Consider the following 21,746-nt stretch of genomic DNA (forward strand, 5'->3'; position numbering starts at 1 on the left):
AGTCCCCGTACGTTATTCTATAGTGTATGGGAACTGTTACAGATACGTAACATTTACTTCGGATGTTTCAGCACAATTATCTGTATGCCGGGTGATGCATTCGGAACAGGCCAAATATTAAATCGGCACAGGACGGCCCCATGAATGTTCTCCGACTGAGGAACCCTTATAATTAATAAGGTGTTTGGCTGAAGTAACTAACTGCTTCTCACTTTCGTGTAACCTTTACTCGGGTTAATAGAGAACAGGCAGAGATATCTAAATTCACGTTGGAATTAGCCTCATCGTTCTCACACAAACAGAAAAACGAAAACAAGGCTGTCGCCAAAATTTCGCAACGCTTAGTGAGAGTTCAAAGCATTTGTATTTACATTATTAGTATAAAAAGCCTCGAAAGCACACCTTACTTTCACTCCTCATTACGCAGCCCAAGAAAACCAAACAATTCCTTGTACACTCTTAGCAAAAGCAGATGCCATGCTGAGATTCACCGGAAGTATGCTGAGGTAGATTTAGTTCATCTACGAAAAACATGACGTGGACACCACGTATTCGGCCAAAAATTGCTCGTCTGTTTGGTACTCGAACCAAGGATTAATAGAAGATATCGAGGAGATCCGTCAAAGAGCTCAGAGTTTCGATACAGGTTTGCTTAATACACGCGAGTGCGTTATGAATATGCTCATCGAATTCCAGTGGCAGGCGCCTCACGAGTAATGTTTTAAGTTACAGTTACGAGTATGATCGTTCTGAGAACAGTCAAGCAACCTATTAGTTTCTCTCCTATACATGTCGCGAATGAATGTAAAAATTTCAGCTTACGTACAGCCGTTCTTCCTGCGAACCAATCGCGAATGAATCAGGAATGGGGGCAGCGGGGAATTGCAACTGTACCTGAATTACCCTTCGCCACATACCTTACAGCCGTCATAACGGGGCATGTTTCCCATCGTGGTTGGTGCACGTTCAGAAACGAGCTGCAACATCAAACGGAACGTGCTTCTCACTGTGATTTGCGATCGCAGCACTCTCGCGTGCGTAAAATTGCGAAGTTAGGTCTACTAAAACGCTCTTATACTACTCCCTTGTCCATATGCTAGCCATGTTATTCGTGTGTAGTACACACAAAGAAAAAATTCAAGATTCATGAACACTTGACAAGACAAAAAGAAAAGTCTCGTGCCACTCAGTAACGACATCAGCTTTTAAAAACTTCGATCACGAATAATGCGATACAGACAGACAACAGTCTTCCACATAACGTAAAAATATTTCACCATTGTCACATTTTAGTAAAACCTTAAGGGCTTTCTTATTAGACCTCAGCAGCAGAATTTTAGAACATATGATGTAAAAAAGACTTGAAACATGAAAGAGTAAAATTTTCTGTTGCATATAATTCGTTCTCTCTTGTACATAAAGAAGAAAAAAGGCCATTTATTTATTGTTTATTGTAATGTTATTTACAAATATTTTGTACTGTAGAGAGAGAGACAGAGACAGGCAGAGAGAGAGAGAGAGAGAGAGAGAGAGAGAGAGAGAGAGAGACACACACACACACACACACACACACACACACACACACACACACAGAGAGAGAGAGACAGAGTGTGTGTGTGTGTGTGTGTGTGTGTGTGTGTGTGTGTGTGTGTGTGTGTGTGTATACATAAATATTTATACATGACTGACGTATCCCATAATTCTAAAAATATTTTGGGTTAGTAAATAAATAAAAACTGAAGTGACAGAGAGTGTCAGTGTTGCAATTCATTGGTCCATGACCCCTGGCACGTTCACAAAATCGAACAAACTCATTTCTAATATTACACAACATACTGCTATCAAAATATTGAAGCAAGAGATTTTTTTTGAAAACGAAAGTGAAAAAAACAGCACTACGCAGGTTGCGAACTGGCACGCTTTCGAACCAGAATCCGCACCTCTGTCTACTACACTACAACAGCCGAAGTCTGCCTTTTATCTTACTGTGTTCTAAACACTTAAACAACCGATATGTCAGTAACTGAAAAATTATAATAAATCTTACATATAAGAAACTATCAGTCTCGATTGCGGTAATGAAACCAACCTTTACCTAGACCTTTTATGTCTAGGCCATGCCCTCTTAGATTATAGATTCAGGTATATCTTCTGAAGAAGGCTCAATTATTTAGGCTGAAACCTAGGTAAAGGTTGGTTTCTTTACCGCAATCGAGGCTGATAGTTTCTTATATATTAGGTTATCATGATTGCTGACTGGGCTGCAATGTTGAAACTATGTAATAAATCTTACAAAAAATGACGCGTTTTTGATAAATCTAAAATGCGCCAGTGCCTTGAAATGGCGTTCTTCCATAGCTCGCCAGTTATAGTATGCAAAGCACCAAATACAAGAAGACTAACCGACAATGGGTCGTCTCCCATAATTAAATTATTGAAAATCTTATCAAAAACGACGCGATTTAGAGAGATTATCGAAGTGTCAGTGCTTTGAAATAGCATATATTCACAGCACGGGAGTTATAGAATTCATTAAATGCTGGCTTCAACTGCGAACGTTAAAACCCTAGTTTATATTATCTCCTATAGTCTGCTCTTTACGTGAAAGCGACCTTGCATCTCACTGTCCACGTTCCTCTCCACGAAGTAAAAATCTGGCATGTCAGATTCTACATTTTACGCGTTTGAATTCTTCGCAACGTGAAATTCCACGATCGAATGTTACAAAAAAAAAAAAGTCTATCAGTTCCACTTCCACGTTCGCTCTCACGTGCCGAGTGAGGGCGGCATAAGGTGGTTTGCGGAGTACTGCTGTAGAGTCGGCATACGTTAATTCAGAATAGAAGGATACTATTATGGTCAACTGAGAAAGAACCGTCCCATTTGGGATATCGAAGTAATATTTCTCATTCCCAGCCAACATGTCGGGCGAGCTCCGCTGAGGGAAGGAGACCACTTCCCAAAGGGGGTGGTCTATGTGCTCCTCAGTGGCCGTGATGTTTGAACATGTCCTGTGTCTAGAGTGGCTCTGGTGATGGCGGGACATTACAGGGTAACAAAATTACGCCGCATCACGGGCGAGTACCGTCCGGAAGGAGAGCGCACTAGTGGAGAGGGGAGGAGTGGGGGCAGCGCCACACCGGGCCGCTAGGGCGGGCCCCTCCCTGCCGATCGATACCCGCAGGCAGTGCAGCGCCATTCAGGCCAGCGGAGCGACCACTACGACTCGTAATTGCCTTGCCGCGCCACGCGCCCTCCTCAAATACACACGCCTTTCTGACGGCTGTGCAATTGCCGCAGTGTTTCGCGCCAAACCTAACTTGCGCTCTTCCCACTTATACTGAGACACTGGATCAGGAAGACAGGTGACTGCAGTATTTGTTGACTTCCAAAAAACTTAACTCAGTACCACACAAACGCTTATTAAAGGAAGTATCACCGTATGTGGTATCAACCGACGTTTGTGACTAGGTTAACGATTTCCTAGTAGGACTGGCACAGCATCTTGTTTTAGGTGGAGAGTCATCGGCGGATGTAGAAGTCACTGCAGCCATCCCTCCGGAAAGTGTGCTGGGTCCCTTGCTGTCCATGTTGCGTGTTAATTACCCGAGACACAATAATAACAGTTACCTCAGAGTTTTTGCCGATGCTGCAGTTATTTATAACGAAGTACTGTCTGAAAAAAATCTGCACGGATATTCAGTCTGATCTTGATGAGATTTTGAAGTGGTGAAAGATTTGTAACTTGATTTAAACGTTCATAAATGTAAAACTGTGCTCTTAGCAAACTTCAAGAAGTAATATCCTGTGACTACAAGATCAGTGATTCACAATCACCTTGATGTTTGGATATGATTGGTTGGTTGGTTGTTTTGGGGAAGGAGACCAGACAACGAGGTCATCGGTCTCATCGGATTAGGGAAGGACAAGGAAGGAAGTCGGCCGTGCCCTTTGAAAGGAACCATCCCGGCATTTGCCTGGAGCGATTTAGGGAAATCACGGAAAACCTAAATCAGGATGGCCGGATGCGGGATTGAACCGTCGTCCTCCCGAATGCGAGTTTGGATATGAAACTGAATGATCAAATTCAGCAAGTGGCAGAATTCAGTTGATTGCTAGCAAAACAAAGTTCCGCGTTCTGAACCTAATGGGCCACTCGGGACCAACCGATCGTCACATCAGCCTCCGGGAATAACGTCATCCAGATGTGATATGGAGAGGCGTGGGTTCAGAACGTCGCTCTTCCGGCCGTTGTCGGCATTCGTGACCTAGAAGCCACAACTTCTCATTAAAGAACCTCCCCAGCTGGTCTCACAAGGCTAGTGCAGGCCTGTCCTGTCCTCTCCCACCCTCCGCTGCTGCCCCCCCCCCCTTCAAAGAGGGACTCTAAGCACTACGGGATTAACATCTGAGGTCATAAGTCCCCTAGCCTTAGAACCACTTAAACCTTAGTAAACTTAAGGACATCACACACATCCATGCCCGAGGCAGGATTCGAACCTGCGACCGTAGCAGCAGCGCGGTTCCGGACTGAAGCACCTAGAACCACTCGGTCGCAGCGGCCGGCGTCCCCCCGCCCCCCTTCCGAGGAAAAATTTGGCACTACCGTTAAGCGAACTAAGGTCCTCCACATAGCGTACCTTGACGACTGAGCTACGGAGGCGAGCGGTTCATTAGGACGACACTAGGAAAACTCAATCAACCTGCTAAGGAGATTGCTCACTATACCCTCCAGTGAGCCATCCTATAGTCGAGTCGGCGTACGTTGATCCCTGACATTTGGCAGTGCCGTTACCATATTTCAACTATGGAGCTCAAACGGCTGCAGCTGAAAACAGAAGTCATCTGTAGAACTCCAGCAGCAACGTTGAAGCGATGCCACAGACGTTTACAAAATCGAGTAACGTGATTGGTTGCAGAAGACGAGCGAAGATGCTGTGCCCAGCCCACTGCAATTGTCAGGGATCATCTTACAGCGACTCAACGTAGGATACTGCTCAAATGTTTGGGACCACATCAAATAGCAATACAGATATTGGAAGTATACGAAAAAGGACAGGATGAATGGACACAGGCTTTTCCGAGCTACGGAAACTGGTCGAAAGCACACTTACAAAGTTTCAAGAACGAGTATTAAGTGAGGAACATAGAACAGATCCCTATGTGTCGGTACTGTAGGGACAGGAAGACAAGGTCAGGTTAATTATTGCAGACAGAGGAATTTATGCGTTCTTCTGCCTACGCTCTATAGGCGAATGAGACGGCGTAGTAGCTTACTATATGTTACAATGGGAGATAACCTCAGGATAAAACATAAAAGTGGTTTGATGGATATGGACGCACATATTGCTCGGCAACGGCTTTTTTCATATTCTGGACGTTTACGATTTTCGACTGTTCAAGCAAGCGGACGCGTAACAAGACCAAGTAGGTTATTTTCCTTACTGGACTGGTACTTCAAAATATCCAGAAAAGTTCTTTCAATCATTGGCGTGGTGGTACCTTGACAGTCAGAAGAAACTTCAACGAACTGCAGTTTGCTGACGTCATTAGCCTCCCTATCTACTCGTATAATGAGTATGAACTAAAGCTTCTTTTAAAGAATGAAGACACGAAGCACCACGGACTAAATATTAGTATGAGGAAACCTAAGCTTGAAAATCGGCCAAAGACTTCGACTGGAACCCACTGGCCAACCCGAGAACCTGGACACGCTCAATACGTCTCTAAATCTACGTTCAACCATCTATGGCGTTTGCCCACAAAGATTAACCCTGACTTGTCTCTCCATAGATACTACTGGACTTTCACACATTTCCTAGTCATGTCTCCTCCACTAGCAATCATGTATTTTAACATTAGTGAGACAAGCTACAAAGAAATAAATTAAAGAGAATGAATACTAAAAATATACCAAGAAAGCCAGGCGGTTGTCGTACACAGAGGTGTAGCATAAGATTCAGGTTAGCAGAATTTCACCACTAAAGCACAAATTTGCGATGATGCAGACCATTTCTTTTCTATAGGTTGTACATGTTCAAAAATGGTTCAAATGGCTCTGAGCACTATGGGACTTAATTTCTGAGGTCATCACTCCCTTAGAACTACTTAAACCTAACTAACCTAACGACATCACACACATCCATGCCCGAGGCAGGATTCGAACCTGCGACCGTAGCGGTCGCGCGGTTTCAGACTGTAGCACCTAGAACCGCTCGGTCACCCCGGCCGGCTGTACATGTTCGCAGCGAGCGATCTATCATTGGTGAAAAGGAAAACCTTCTGCAGCCAAGATAGCTTGGTATTTTATTTTACAATGACCAGTTTCGACAGACTCTTCTGTCAACAACGGATCTTCGGAAAATTCTTATTAACATGCATACATGCTGCCACTACAACACCACTTTCCACGCCCAAGAAACGATATCACGTTGGCTTGTCATACACATAAAAAGAACACTGGATGCTCAGGAGTGGATGTGCACACACAGAAAGAGCATTGGCCCACGCACATAACATTTCTGTGCCTGTGGTCCATTCCTGGAGTCCTGAATGCACTTTCTATTAGTACAGATCCACTCCTCGGCACACAGTTGTGGCACATATTTTATATGTTGTTTATATGTGTTTCACAAGCCATCGTGATGTTTCCTGCGAGTGGAAGGCGTTCTCATTGAAGTGGTAGCATGTAAGCACGTTAATAAATCTGATTCTGACAACAAGATCCTGTCGCAACCGGTCATTGTCAAATAAGAGAAGCCGGCCACTGTGGCCGAGCGGTTCTAGGCGCTTCAGTCCGGAACGACGCGGATGCTACGGTCGCAGGTTCGAATCCTGCCTCGGGCATGGATGTGTGTGATGTCCTTAGGTTAGTTAGGTTTAAGTAGTTCTAAGTTCTAGGGGACTGATGACCTTAGAAGTTAAGTCCCATAGTGCTTAGAGCCATTTGAACCATTTTGAAATAAGAGACGATACGAAACGATATTGGCTGCAGAAGATTTTCCTATTCACTTTATTTTTCAAAACATTGTGAAATAAATAGACAAAAGTGTTCCAGGTGTTGGAAGGGGAGACATTTTAACAGTGGAACGGGACGTTGGATAAAATGGCAAAGCTGTACGAGACTTATCTTTTCACTAACGCTTCGCACATCAAACACATGTGATAACTCTGTGTCCTTCATAAAACATGCTGCAGTTATGTAACTGAAACGGACCTTTGCGTTATAAACAACGAGCAACGGTAAACCATTTCCTCACGTTGAGTCAAATTTTCCGTTTGATGGTCAGAATTCTTTGCATTGCCACTCAATATGGATAAATCGTCATATATATTCTCGCTTTCACTACCTAAAGACTTACACGCTAATACCACTCAGGTGCATGGGATCCAAATGAGATTCAACAATTGGGCGGTACCGAGTATTAAGTATAACAGAGAAGCGCGGGGGGGATTGACGGAAATGTTAAAACCTCAGCTAGAAGGCATTTAATGACAGAAGTTCAAGTCACGAGAAAAACTACAAGTATAATGCCAAGAATAGACTGTCAGAATGGAGCCTTCTAATATTTCTAGGTTTATACACATGGCTTTTGCGGTGTGCTGCCCACATGTCCCTCCATATCCGTATCCAGTGACGCCTGTGGACTGGGGATGACACGTCGGCCAGTCGGTACCGTTGGGCCCACATGGCCTGTGCGGGAGGAGGCTCTTACAGGGGCTGGGAATAATAATGAATAAGGAAATTGACAACACTATTAAGGATTACCTGCAGCCAACAGAGAAAGGCGTTGATGGAGAAACTGAATTGATATGCAACATATATCACAATCAAACATATCACAGCTACAGATGAGAATGAAACTGAAGAAGCGTATAACATTAATGAACTCATAAAATATTCAAAAGAGACGAGAATTTAATCGTAATTGGAGTATATTCTTCGGTGAAGGTGAGGAACAGCTAATAACGATGTTTGGTTTCGGTAAATGAAATGACAAAGGATGAATATTCTGTGCTGGACAAGAGTTAGTGGTCGGGAATACATTTTTCGGGGACTCTTCGAGGTCGAAACATGTGTGGATGATACCGCGGTATGAAAGAAGTATCCGACTGACTACATTTTGGTACAACAAACATTCAGGAATCAAAATAAAGCCTGCCAGAGCTATGAAGGTCCCGAGATTAACAATGAACATATTCCACTAATAATGAATTGCCAGCTGAAATTAAAAGCCGAAAGCTCCGACTAGCTTGGAGAAACTTTAAACAAAATAAATCTTACCACTTCAAAAACGCAATTTTACTACTCTAGAAGTTGCAGAGATACACAAGTAAAATACAAAAATGGCTAGTAGCAATCATTACATAGGTAAGCGGACCTCCTACAAAAACAGACACCTGCTAAAATCCTAAAATAAAAACCACAAGAGCAGAAAGTGAAGCACGGCTTTTTGTGGGTGTAAAACATGGACAATGGGGAAAGACTAAAATGAAATTATTAGAAGCCTATGAAATGTGGTGTTACAGGAGACTGTTAAAGATAATATGGTTTGCTTGATTAAGAAAAAACGAATTCAACAAGAAAAACAAGGCTAATGAAGCCAACAGTGAGAAAGACTGTACGTATTTTACGACTCGAGTTTTTACTTGGAGGGAAAGTGGAAGGAAAGATGCGCAGATAAAAGGCGAATCGCTGTTGATTACGGTGCAGAAGTTATGCTGAAAAGAACAGCATACCTGTCACATGACACGAACTGATATCTGAACTTATTAACCTAATAGTTGACAGCTGATAAAACAAGGATCAATATAATATTTTTAATTAATTAATCTTACAGACTCGTACATGGTGCTGTAGCTGAAACTTGGATAAAACACGTAGAAATAAGTACTTTCGGCATTTCTGAGACCGTAAAAATGGGTGTCGAATGAAATGTGAATTAAGAAAAGGTAGTCAGAATGAGAAAATGTTAGCACACAAAATGCATTAAGAACGCCAGCACCCTGTACCCTACGTGTCACCGCAAACACAATGTAGGTGTCTTCTGTAATTCACTGCACCAAATTACACGTACGCGTGTTGAGGTACAAGGAATTATGGTGAGACGGTGAGACTGTCAGAGAATTTTGTGCGTTTATGTGCCTGCCGGAGTGGCCGAGCGGTTCTAGGCGCTACAGTCGAACCGCGCGACCGCTACCGTCGCAGGTTCGAATCCTGCCTAGGGCATGGATGTGTGTGATGTTAGGTTAGTTAGGTTTAAGTATTTCTAAGTTCTAGGGGACTGATGACCTCAGAAATTAAGTCCCATAGTGCTCAGAGCCATTTGAACCATTTGCGTTTATGATTCCTTAATTACTGCGTCCAATACATACACACTACGTCATAAAGCGAGTTAAATGTAAACAAACAAAAATAACGTGATGTGGCACTAGGTCACCTTATTGCATCAGTTAGGATATTAACTAACCGTTAACGGGCGATGTAGGTATTCCCCTAGACCCTCAGTTGTGAATCAGAAATGACATGAACATGTTAACGGCGAGATGGCGCGCGCCCGCACGGCAGCACCTCCATACAGGTCTGTGTCAGCGCAGTTCCTATCTGTCGTACAGCCTCGCGAAAGACAAAGCCCCAGTGTGTGAGGCTGGCTACCATAATAAGCCGGCCGCCCCCACAGCTCTGTCGCCGCGGGCGCCATCCATCGCGAAGGGGAGCGCCCTTCGAACATCACCACGGGAGGGAGACGACTCCACCAGACCACGTCGTAATTTTACTCTGCCAGCGCTCTCTAAAACACGAATACTTGGGAATTTTCTAAACGTCAACCTTGCAGAGTTCGGCGTATAATTTACATTGGCAACAGTTCCAAATTATTTTACTGCCAACTGTTTTGTTATCACTTGTTCAATAGTTCGCTGTTTCAGTTTGTTTATGCTATTACTTGGTTTAAAATCAATTGAAAACTCAGTAAATACAGAAGGATATCAACACTGCAATAAAAAGACAATTCGTTTTTTGACGTTGTTACCAAAAGTCTCGAAAAACCCGATTTGCTTCATTTTTATATGATACTCTAATGAAAATTCAGACGGACGTAAGCTATAACTTAAAAAAAAAACGCACACAGCATACAGGTTTTCTTTCAAAATCGACAGCGAGAAAGAAAATGCTGCGCCGTGAAGATGTGCGGTTTCATTTTCTTTCTTCCAGTCAGTCTCAGCTACAGTAGCAGGGCATGTAAACCATTAGACATTCTTTCTCCCATATATCTTGTTTCTCCGTATATACAGACAACAGGAAAGGTGACTTTACGGCTTCGCACATTAAAACTGTTATTGGAAATACTGTCAACGAAGCACTATCACCACCACCAGTAGCGGGACAGGTATCTCTCATACCCCATATCATACCCACATACCAATGATCCCAACCGATTTATCGATTAATTTTAAGCGACTCCAGTTCACAATGAAGGTTTCGTTTGCAATAACAACACACAAGGTTCAAGTCAGAGAGGACCGTTAAGAGGACAAGGGGGGGGGGGGGGGGGGGGAAGGAGCAAGTGGACAGAGGGGGGGGGGGGGGGGGAAGGGGGAGAAGAAGGGCAAAGAGAAGGGGGAAGGAGGAGATCGGCAGACGGAGGTGGCGGTGAGGGGGAGGAGTCTAGGATGAATATGCAATTCCCACACATATTTGGCAACAGCGAAACATAGCCGGGTTCACTGGTACAGGTATACAGCCACTGATGATTTTTTGCTCGAATATAAAAGAAACACTAGTAGTTTCGACACTGTTGGCCAAATATTTGTACAGAGACTGTCTTGAATCACATAACCAGTCAGTTATTAATTGTGCTACAAGGATACACAATTACGACAACGTCAACTTGTGGCATTATTTTAAAAAAACTAGTAAAGTGTCAAAATTACAGGACTAATGAACAGTTTAAGCATAATCTAGAATATCAAAAGTTTGTAAGAATGCTTACCACCATAACGCTCTGCAAATGCAAGTCCGTAACGCAAATTCATTATTCACACGAGCTGAGAGACCTACATCATGGAAGCCAAGGAATACATGATGCCAACGTCCAAGTATTGTTGAATAACGACCCCCCTCCCCTTCCGCCTACTTTTTACAAGCAATAAGCCGTTGTAAAGGGATCTTTAGAGTTATGTAAAACTAAATTTAGTAGTCCTCCATGCTGTGTGCTCAAAAATGAGAAAATGCACAGGAAACACATCGTGTTTAATGTTGTTATAACGTAGTCATACAAACAAACTATATACGCCTTGGAGCATAATTACAAAACTGTTTGACACTACTATTTTGGGCTCCTCAGTGACCTGAACTAGGGTTAATGTAAAGTTCATATAAAAATATTGATTAAGTAATCGCTTAATTAAGCGTTTACTATAAAACGGATGTCACTGGATTTGGATGTACACCAGACGATGAAGAAAATAACAGTACAGAGAATTGTTGGCTATATTTGAGCAGAGGCGACGAAGACTAATCACATTATCTTGGTCTATCTGACAAAATTCGAAATAGGGGAGTACTGAGGTGACTACTTCCACCCACTGGCGAAACAATAACAATTCTAAGGAAATACTACTACGGAATCTAAGTTGTACGAAAGTTTGCAATTCAACCCATTCGCACATTTAAAGTATTGGAAATACTGTCATTTATCATCAGATGGCGGTTCACAAGATTCACAAAACTGACGATTATGTAAAGTGCATCTTGTGAACAGCCGTCTGATGATCAACTTGTCAGTTCGAAACCGGTTACGGCGCTATTTACTTAAATAAACGGCAGTATTAATAGAGGCTGGTTGCTGTCTTCTTCTTTGAAAGAATCAACCTACATCAAATTGTAACATTTGATGTATTTCATCACACGCTTTGCGGACTTGAGTCGTCTGTGCGAGGAGAGCGAATACTACTAATGTAAACACGTGATACCAATGAACACCGAGAGTGGCATTTCGACGAGGTATCAGTGTGGGAAAGTATGCTATCGTGCTGAGATGAAACAATGTATCTCTAATGAATGTGCCTGAATGCAAACGATATCATGATAAAAATATTAGAAAAATCAGTGGAGTGGTGATCTGAAATGCATGTTTTGGCGTTTACCAGTAAACAATTTTTTTCTTTGATTATTGAAGTTACTTTGGTATTCTACGAACTATGCCTAACACTTGCGGCGATTTAATCGATGAAATATCCAAAAGGAAAAAACTTTTGTAAGTAAAAGCTATTGTCTCTAACTACAGTATTTTTGTTTTGTATATTACTAGTGGTGAGCAGAGCTAATCTAGTCAGCATGTGCTATAAATAATTCGTATTCGTCATTTTACTGTTCTGATTCATACGCGCGAGCGACGATTTACGGTTTAAGTGCTTCTGAAATATCAGTACGTATGGGGCGTCTCGGAGAACTGCACAGCATCTGAAGCGTCATTACCTACTCATCATTGAGTGAAATATCCAGCGTAGCAGCTCACAGCATCAGTGAGATTAATAAAATGATTTAAACAACGGTGGAATCTCTTGCGAAAAACAAGAACAGAAATGTATCATTATAATGAGCTTCAGATATATATATATTTAGTGTAGGGGACTCAAGAATGTGTGGCTGTTATAAAGAAAAAAATTATGAGTGTGTCATAACAAGAGACAGCAACAAACTAATCGCGGATTATCATTAGATTCGAATAACCTACTTAGAAATACAAAGATCAGGACTAGCCTGCTACCGACCAACAGTGTAAGGTGCAAACTATGTTACTGCGAACGGTGGGCTCTTCAGCACTTGCATAGGTGGGATGCCCATCAATGACATCGTCCAGCACGACAGTATCGTCAAACCATTACCAGTCAGTTATAGAAGAGAGGAGCTAGACCTTCACCAATGCAGTTAGACGCGGGAAGGTAAGTGTGACGCTAATCTTAAATTATGTGAACGAACTTCAATCAGCGGCAACGCTGCACCGTATAATTGTAAACATTATATGCCCCACTGTTTGCATGTCTCACTCAGACTCTCATTCCCCCACTCCAGAAAAAAGAGATTGGAACGACTGCATGGGTGCAAGTAGGTGAGTAACAGGAAGTATACTGTACAAAGTATAAAACACAGGAAACTAACAGTGATCTAGAATCCGCCGAAAGTGGTGCTCTTTATTTATAATTCCGCCATAATGACCAGTATGACAAAAAAATTTGTGAATATTATGACATGCTATTGGACGGGCAACCATCAATTAATGTAGCATGATAGAACCTAGAATGAAGACACAGCACCGCTCAGAGGCTAAAACAACCAGTGCCACCACACATGTAAACTTACAAGGACAAGAAAAGCGACACACTATCCGCGACAGCTGATTCAACTACTGGTGACTAGCAATCACCTTTTTCTGCTTCTCAACACATTCTTTAAATCTTGGAATTTTTATACTTAAAACAGAGTCTATCAGATACATGAGCTCCGAGTTGCCAGTCTGATATGCGGAATCACAACTTTTGAATCGCCCAGAGTACATTTTTGCGCATAAATAGTACCTGTGTGGCTGTTTTTGTTAGTATGTCGTGTGTGTTAAGAAGTTGACTGTCAGAGCCATACCTTCCTCACGATATGCCACGAGAGATGGAAGCTTTTCGGTCGCACGGCAGGACGCAGCGCGAGACTGGAAGCTGTGACAGCCACGGCAGCAGTTGCTGTTGCTATCCAGCGGGTTGCCACGTACACAGGCTCAACCTTCGGCCTCTCTCCTTCCTTTCGCTCAGCGCTGACACGTCCTGCAACTGCTAGCCTCCATAGAACTGCAGCGCGTTATCATACATTCGCTACCTGTACGAAAGTTCGTGAATAACCAACCCGTATGATGTGTTACGGGATCGAAGTTAATCAATGGTGTCCAAGTTCTAATAATGAACTTGAAGACTACACGAAATGGTAAAGCTGTGTAGCGGAAATAGTGTATGCGAACAACTATATTGCAATATTCAGTGTTATGGCAACCCAGCTCTGGAATTGTGTCAATCGTGCTTTGAATTGATGTTCGGGTGACGACAAACGATTTATACACCACGAAAGAGATTCCTTTTGGTTTATAGTTGCCCCCCCCCCCCCTTTTCAATCGATAAATGAGACATTGGAGATCTACTTCATCAACTGGTATGGGACTACACAATCTGCCGCGTTTTTCCAGAAGGAATTATTGTGACATATGACAGGAGTGATCCAGAGAATCTTAACATAACCATACACGAAACGATCTCGCAGGATCGTTAACACCGATCCCTCTACATCAATAACACTGAACGTTACTAGCAGTCAGAATTCCACCCATATAAATAATACTTTGACACACATTTAGCTGACTGAAGAAAAGACCGTTGTCAGCAGTTAATGCAATCAGTCCTTTTGCAAAGGGCCTGTTCAGTACACGAAAACATTACAATTTGAGGAATTCTGAACAGATAATATCGTTGGACTTCACAACCATTACAGCGTGTTTTTATGTCCGCTTTAAGACGTCACAACATTAATAGAGACTTTCATGCTAGGCGTCAACAAACAAGCATGTAAAATTTAGAAGTTTTTTTTCCAGAGATTTTGTGAATGTGTTCCGGTACTATGTACAGCATAGTTACCATGGCTAGTTATACCTAACGCTCGAGGTAGTAAGGGTATACCCAGACATTAAAGAATGAGCGAACTGTTCTCGCTAGGTAGTCTATCAATTCAGCATCAATCTGAAGAAAGCCAGAACATGAAATGGACATTGAATAGTAGCAAGTATACCTAGATCCAACTATCGCGAAGTATAAAAAAATGATTTCGTCATTCATCACGAAACTCATGGATTGTCGACCTCCCCCCCCCCCCCCCCCTCCCAGAGAGCACGAAAAAACGAATAAAAGATGAGGATAATAGCCTTATGTCCTCGACGAAAGAATGTTATCTTGGAAAGCCTCGACGATGAACTGAAATTACATAGTATTTGCACCAGTATCAGAACCTATGACATTCTAGCTGCAACTCGGGTGTATGCAGTCATCTTCAAGAGAATACAGAATGTTTACACGTCAATGATGATGATACATGAATTATTCTCTGGGTGCACACGTATACAATAAAACTTAAAAGTTTTCTGTATCCACCTGACGTCGCAAATACTTTAATATCTGTATTAATTCCTATTTTCTCCGAAACAATGGAGACACCTGTTTCCGCATTTCTGCTCGAATCTTCTTATAACTGACAAAGACTGACGCCCTACGTATACCACCAATTTTTATTTGCATTTCTACGTCTGTTGATGCTTCAACTGCATTGTAAAGTAGTTCCTTGATGAACTATTATTTATAAAAAAAAAAAAAACCGCCACCCAGCTCGAAACCCCGGCGTTGACAGGCCGGTCGGTAGAGTAGCCCGAGCTCTAGGTTGTGGATGATGATAATCTGGTTGAGAGTTGGAGAAGTCTACGAATGTGAATGCGAAGTAACGGTTGTGGTAATAAATCGAACTGTAGCTTAAGTGATTACTTAAGCGCCATATTTAACGCTCTGTATCATATTTTACGAATTTTACGTTATAAAAACGAAACATCCGAGGACAAATTCAGAAAACATGTATTAGATAATGGACAAGCCCCCAACAAGTATCTTTATGTACACATACCTTACACGAACTGAAACGGGGTTTTACTACGCAATTGCTACAAAAAACAATTTCAACAAGAGCTCAAGTCACTTATATTAAAAAAAAATGACAATCACCATTAGAGGTAATGAAGGTAGCAATTACACGCATCCATCTTGGTCTGTCAAAATTGATAAACGTTTACGAACGGTACTGCCCAGGCCTAGGAAGTTTGACACGCGGCGACGCGCCGTCGACACGTGCTCCGCACGCGTGAGAAGCGTAGGCGTCACGCACAGCACAGCGGACGGGCAGTCGGCGTGAGAGGGACATGACATTTGCAAAGAGATTCACTCCCACGCGCAAACAAGCGCGCCAGGGCAGCCCGGCTCCGATCGCAAACATGTTGCCCGCACATGGCAAAGTGTTATTGTTGCGTGGCATGGCTGCGGCAGCCTTGAGGCGGGCGGGAGCCTTCCTGGGCGTGGCGGGGTTGCAGCCGCCCTGACGTTCTCGGCAACGTGCGCCGCGACAGACCCGGCTACAACATCCGCTGGCCGCCGCCGGACGGGAGATATTGAGGCCGTGTCGCATAACGGTGCCTGGCTCGCTACATGGGACGGGGGGAAATGCTCCTGCTGTGGTTGGCGCCCACATTGCATTACATAACACATACAACTTAAAATCAACAAGTCATTACAGTAACAAAAATACACTGCACCACACCTGCGATGCTGCTCATAACAACGTTACACTTTTATCCAAAGTACGTAATTACTATTTTATCTGTGACACTGAAAACACTTGCTTTCTGATTTTTGCTTACATCATCTTAAAACTGACAAAACCATCACTGACCTACTAAAAACGCACTTCTTACGTACAGGAGAATTTTTGTACTTGAATTTCTACATCTGTGGATTCTCCGACTGCACTGTGAAGTACTTACTTGACGTTTGAAGTAGGCTGCACCGGTAGCACGGCACACACGCAGCTTAACGCACGCTATCTGTCACAGCACTGGTGTCCACGCGTGCGGTAAACAGAAACTTGCACTCGGCGTAGCAAACAGGGGCCTTGCGCTACAAGGCTTTGAGATAATACACGCTGCACAACGGCACACGTCCACACGCCACGAAGCACACGGACTCACTGAGCCTGCTTACGTGTCGCGGATTCGGGGAAAGGCCTGAGAGACTCGCTAGCCAGCCGCAGCGCGGCGCGCGCGTCTGGCCGTCGCGTCGAAGCGAGTCTACTCTAGAAGGTCAGTCACTCGACTATGCTCGAGTCAATGAACGAACGGAACAGAACGGTCCACTCCTATTGTCTACTTTGCCATTCTCGGCTAGATGTCTTCGTGTTGTGAAGAGAATCCGTGAAAAGTCTTCACTGACTGCATACGTGGCAGAGCGGGGCGACAAAAGAGATGGCTTCACGACAGCGAATTTCGTTGCGCAGACCGATGTATTGTTGCAAGCAGGAAGAACCATACCATATTTAGACGGACCGCACTTTGTAGTTGCCTTGCCGTTGCGATTTGCACATTTGTGTAGTCACAGGGTCGTTTTCTCGGGCGTATTGATGATTGCAGTACTACCATTCTTGTCTGATCAGTATCGTCACGCAATATGGTGTACAATTTATTTGTTTACTTATTTATTTTAAATGGAGGCTAAGGCGACAGACTGTTCTGTAAAGTTACCTCAAGTCTAGGTTAAACTGGTAGGTGACCGTTTGGTTGTGAGTGGACGACCCAACAAATATCTAACAAACATAAGGAAGTTCTTTTCAATGAAAGTTTTGATGACAAACTGAATTCTGGTGCAACCTGATGTAGCCGTTAGTTCGGAAGGTCTTAGTTTAGATGTGGATTGGCGAATCCAATGAACGTGTCATGGCAATACTTTTTATGTATTGCACAGTCCATGTTTGTATTTCCAACCCAGATGGAAAAAAACTCTTTTTTCCCCATCACAATGTGACTGCTTCAAATTCTCAATATGTTTGAAGGCATTCATAACAAGAACTTCCTCGCAAAAAATATCCATATTCCTTCAAACTTCTCGATACTTTATTATTTAAGATACGTATGGCCGTATGAAATCATAGTACAATGCTATGCTCATCGACAGTGTTGCTGATCAAAGCTGAGAGTTTGTATAGTATTCTTCAATATTTTCGTTATTGCGATACTACACTGGAATAGTATTCCTACAAACAATGCCTAGACGACGTTTTAAATTTGCTAGAATAGTAGTAAACAACGAACATCGTATAGTACGTCATTAGCAATTACACAACTCGTCATAAATATGTGGCCTATGTCTTTTATTGACAGATTCAGACAACGAACTATGAGAAATAAATCAGGTTTCGTAGGCACATATTCCCAGTAGCATACCTACATACGGGATTGGGCAAACATATGCAAAGACAGAGGGCAGAAACGAACTGTGTACTACGTACTCTTCTTTATTAACGCCCATCTTTCATTTACTTGGAATCTTACTTACGAACAGAATCTGTGTTTGGTCTCCCATTAATCATCACTACGTAAAAGTCGTCCTCAGATTATCAATTGAGAGTAACAACAGATCGAACTGAATACAAGTAATCATCTTAAAAATAAAGGATATGAGGTTGGGCGGTTAACTTTCACTGATATTCTTGTCTTGCATCTGTTTGTGTTGTAACATTCAAAATTTGTAACTAAACACGCGTTGTCACACACAGGTGATTTCAGATTCATTGCTGCACTTCAGGTTTCGCCCATTCTGTAAGTGCATACCAGCGCCTGATTCTGACCCAAGAAAAAGTAATAGTTCAGAATTAGAATATCAAATACTGGTGGCTGATAACATGTCATTTATTACAGATCTGACTAAGCTTCTTTGCGGATCCACCACACATAAATCCGACTTGTGTAGGAAACAATTTGCGCCGGTACTACAGCTTTCGTACAACAACTAGAAAGATGATATCGCCTTTGGAGTCCAGCAGTAAGGAGAGGTTGGTGACATAATTATACACAAGTCGGGCGTCAGGTACACGGACAAGACCCATTTGAGTCATCTAGAAAGTGGTGTGAGACGCCAAACACGCTATTAAAAAAATACAGGTAAAACTTCGTGAAGATCTATGGAGACCGTTTTACGAAACAGTAACGAGAATTGCTTCCTGCCACGTAACATAGGACATTATTGCATTCTGCGTGTTTACAAAAACATACAGAAGTGCATTTTCCGTCTAGGAACAAATAATATTTATATAATCATTTTTATGTGGTACGATTAGGGGTGACCAAATTGCCTACTGCAATTTTTGCGCTTGTGTTGCTCCTACCAAGCCGGCCGCGGTGACCGTGCGGTTCAGCGCTGCAGTCCGGAACTGCGAGGCTGCTACGGTCGCAGGTTCGAATCCTGCCTCGGGCATGGGTGTGTGTGATGTCCTTAGGTTAGTTAGGTTTAAGTAGTTCTAAGTCTAGGGCACTTATGACCTAAGATGTTGAGTCCCATAGTGCTCAGAGCCATTTGAACCATTTGCTCCTACCAAATATTTGCCTTGAAATTAACGATGACTGTCGGTATTTTTAATATTGTTTTAAACTCATCAGTCCTGTTCGACCCCTCGCACTCATTGCTTCGTGTACTGTTTTCCTGACCGTTCTACTGACATTTAATCGGTTGCTGACTAGCACTAGGTTCATAGGACATGAGGGCAACGACATCATAAGCACATGAATTTTACAGCAAATAATCCGAGCTAGTTACTAGTGAAAGACAATTTATGCTCAGTCATTGTTTTTTAACATATATTACCATATATAAGGCGCACTCCAATGAAAACGATGGAAAAAAGTAAGTAAACTGTTTATTATTTCGAAAGAAATCGGAATAAATGTTAATACATTTATCTATCTGTGAGGCAAGACGGTCAGTGCCTTCATGGAAAAGTGTTGGCCGTTGCCTGGGAAACAAGTTTGTGCGCAGTCGTGCGTTTCTTCGTCCGAGGCAAATCGATGCCCACGAATGTCTTTCTTCAGGGCTCCAAAACTGTAGAAATCGCATGTGGAGAGGTCTGGACTATGAAGGATGTGGAAGGACTAAGGACTTCCCAGCGAAAATCTTGCAGCGTTCTCGAAACAACCTTGGCAACATGTGGACAGGTCCACACTAAGCCGCTGTATCTTCACCTGTGGAAAGCTGGCCCACAGCTGCTGTGACTGGTCCTTGATATACTGGATATTGACACGGGGAAGGAATTGTCATCTGCGCTGGGGCCACACATGTTTTATCGGGGACAAATATGGGGATCTTGGTGGCCATGGAAGTACTTCAACATCATGCAGACAGTTCACAGAGATAAGTCCCATGTGTAGACGAGCATTGTTTTGTTGAAAAATGCACCACGATACTCTCGTATGTGAAGTAACAACACCCCAGGACGCACAATGTTCGTAATTTATAGTTGCACCGTCAGAATTCCCATAATCACTACCAACCGTGACATGAAGTCATACCCACACAATCACGCCAGGAGTAACACTATTGTGCCCTTTCAAAAAAGTAGGAACTCTCGTTAGATAGCCGCAATACCCGTGAATTATGGTCATCCGGGGCAATGCAGAACTGTGATTCATCGCTGAAGACGACGCGAAGCCATACTTCAGCAGTTCATGTTTCCCAGACATGACACCATTCCAGATGCACCCGTTTGTGGCTTTAGGGGCACCCTACGCGTGGGACGGTAGTTTCTGCGTACGGCTGCTGCTAGACACCGACCAGTTGGACGGAATGATACACAAGGCTGCGAGGAGTCCATTAATTGTTCTCAGATAGCAGGCGCAGACGTGCAGAGGTTACAATGTTATATGTGCGCAACCGGAACTTTGACGCCGAGTATTCCCTCACGTTCCCTTGCAGTCCATCATCGGGTCATCGTCACATCCGAATACTCCCCAAGTCTGGATAAAGCACGATTCGACCAGACGGCCGCTTGCAAACTTACAATAATCTTTCAAAGTCTGTCGGGTGCTGATAACGCTGTCTCATACGAATGCACGTCATATTTGTGTCCTTCACAGTGGTCACTCAACATCTGATGCTGATCGCACACGTTATATACCCTACCAGATCTGATAACAACACCAAACACGATCGACACTAATGCACTCTGTTCGCTGCTCTACCTGTCACAAGTAATTACAACAAACCATTTATACAGAGCGATTTTTTCCACCGTGTACTAACTCTAGGGATTGATCAATGAGAAGATACGGAACAAAAATGTCTAATGAACTTATGTCTGGAAATGTATGGTTTCTATGCCATAGACCTTTTATTCAGTCATACTTAGTTACAGAGACTGCGGTCTAATACGCACTGTACCATACAGCCACAGTTACAGTATGCATGGTTTCCTCCTAGAGGGTGGCACTGTTCCTCATACGTCATGCCCTAGCGCTCTCCTGCCACAGTAACTGATAATGTTGTGTCCTATTCACTTCTCTTGCTGAATCACCTTGTAGTGGATGTGATACAGCGTTGTACATACTGGTTGCGTATTCGAATCGAGAGCTTGCCGACATGCTGTTAACTTATGGAAAAGCAAATAGAAACGGGCGGCGGGCAGCAAGGTTGTACCAAAACCCTGCCGACAACAACCGCAGCATTCAATGTTTGCAACAGCGTTTCGCCCTTCGTCTGAGACAGGGTCGTTTCAGGACGCAGGAAATCAGGAAGGACGTATCAGAAATGTTCGAACACCAGACTTGGAGGAAAATGTGGTTAACACTGTGGAAGGCGACCGCCGTGTCAGTACCAGGCAGTTGGCCCACCAATCCACGATAAGCCAGACGATCGTGTGGAACATTATCCACGACAATTGTTACTACCCTTATCACTTACAGCGTGAGCAGGGCTCACTAGCGACAGATTTTCTACATCACGAGCAGTTTTGTCACTGGTTTCTTCACCAGATAACCACGATTCCGGGATGTGTGTCATCCATCCTATTCACAGATGAGGTCATCTTAATGCGGGGAGGTATCTTCAATTTACATAACGGTTATCCGTGGGATAAT

General features: G+C 43.2%; 1 protein-coding gene across 1 annotated transcript in view; it reads right to left on the reverse strand.

Moving 5' to 3' along the window:
- The window catches only part of LOC124777343 (fibronectin type-III domain-containing protein 3A), a 317,923-nt gene extending 301,121 nt beyond the window's left edge, over positions 1–16,802 (reverse strand). Inside the window, exon 1 of the mRNA XM_047252707.1 lies at positions 16,614–16,802. The gene's annotated coding sequence lies outside the window, so the exon portion shown is untranslated. The remainder of the gene's footprint in view (positions 1–16,613) is intronic.
- Positions 16,803–21,746: the final 4,944 nt, after the last annotated feature.

The sequence above is a fragment of the Schistocerca piceifrons genome, chromosome 2 (genome assembly GCF_021461385.2).
Source record: "Schistocerca piceifrons isolate TAMUIC-IGC-003096 chromosome 2, iqSchPice1.1, whole genome shotgun sequence".
NCBI classification, from domain to species: Eukaryota; Metazoa; Arthropoda; class Insecta; order Orthoptera; family Acrididae; genus Schistocerca; species Schistocerca piceifrons.